Source organism: Gossypium arboreum, chromosome 3, assembly GCF_025698485.1.
Source record: "Gossypium arboreum isolate Shixiya-1 chromosome 3, ASM2569848v2, whole genome shotgun sequence".
In the NCBI taxonomy this organism is placed as follows: domain Eukaryota; kingdom Viridiplantae; phylum Streptophyta; class Magnoliopsida; order Malvales; family Malvaceae; genus Gossypium; species Gossypium arboreum.
In genome coordinates this window covers 98,638,493-98,640,222 of record NC_069072.1, presented here as the reverse complement: position 1 = coordinate 98,640,222, position 1,730 = coordinate 98,638,493, and positions in this window count along the sequence as shown.

The window sequence follows — 1,730 nt, the reverse complement described above, 5'->3', positions numbered from 1 at the left end:
AAGCGGTGAGTACAAGATTGTTTTAAAAATTCTCGAAATATTTATTTGTTACTGTGTTTTAGAGTTTGAAAGCAACTAAGAAAGACTATTGTTGTTTGATAAGCTACCATGTGATTATAAAAATGATATTGTATGAGGTATCATATAGTTGCAATTACAGAACTCCATTGTTTATGGACAGAGCTTTATGAGGAAAATGATTCACGGGTTTAAATTCGTCAATGAAATTGAGCAAAAAATGAAAGTAATTTGGTATAGTTATAAATAATTTCAGCTTGTTATGATGTATAGCAGAAGACAGATCAGAATCTTAGTTGTGAGATTAAATAGATATGAAATTTGAAGCCATGTGTGAATTTGAAATGTACTATATGGAAGCAAATCCTTAATCTACATTCTGGTAAGATTTTCGGGGACGAAAATCCCTAAAGGGGGAGAGTTGTAACAGCCCAGTTTAGACCCTATTCGAAACAGTGATTTCGGGACCACGAATCCTAGTCAAAAAAATATTTTAATATTATAGTCTATGCTTACAGTATGTGTGAACTTTTTGTATGAAAATTTTATCATTAATATGCTCGATTATATAAAAAGGGCTTAATCGCGTAAAGCGTAAAAGTTGAATTCTATAAGTTAAATGCATTAAATGACTATAGATTTTAATTGTTTGAATACTTGAATGGTAATTATACAATTTAAGTGTTAGTAGACATTAATGGGAGTTGGTAATGTTGAAATTTGTTTTTAATATAAAGGTTAAAATAGTGATTTATGTATTAATGTAATAGTCTGGTTTAGACCCTAGTCAGAATAGTGGTTTTGGGACCATAAATTCGAGTCAAAAAAATATTTTAATATTATTTTTCGTGCTTATGATATATGAATTAGCATATGTGAAAGTTCCGTATGAAAATTCAATCATTTGTGTGATTAATTTGCAAAAAGGACCTAATCACATAAAATGAAAAAGTGGCATTCTATTTGATTAAGAGCCTATTTGTTGTTGCTTTCTAGATGAGAGGTCCGTATGTGGTTATTTGACCATTGGAAGTATGAGTGGACATTAATAGCCTTAATTGGTACGAATATATGTTTTATTATAAAGGGTAAATAAGTAAAATATGTAATAAACATATTATAATTAAAGTAAAGCATGAATTTAGGCTATTAACATCTCATATTGCCGAAAATACAAAGAAATAAGAAAGAAAAAGTTTGAGCTAGGGTTCGGCCTTGTCTTCTTTAATTAAGGTATGGTTTATGTTTGGTTTTTGATAATTTCTACGTTTTTGTAATCGTTGCTTTGTATACTATCAAGCCCATGTCTTAATTTCTAATTTTGATGATGATTTTGAGTTATGCCATTGTTGATTTTGTAAGCTTTGTGAAGTTAGTTGATGGAAAATGAAAGATATGTTTTGGGTTAGTATATTTTGTCCTTGAATTTTTGATGAATTTGAGTAAAATGGACTAAATTGTGAAAATGAGATTTTGAGGGATTAAAATTTAAAATAAATGAAATATGTCGGTTTGTATGAGCTATATGAAAATTTGGCTAGACATGTATATAAAGAAATTTGTTGTATTTTGTGATTTTGTGAAATAGGGACTAAAGTGACAAAACGTAAAAATGTGAGCGCTAGTTTGTAAAGTGCCTTAAATATGTGTTTTTGGATTTATTTGAATGAATGTGAAAGTGAATAAGTTAAATTTGAATTTATATAGATCAA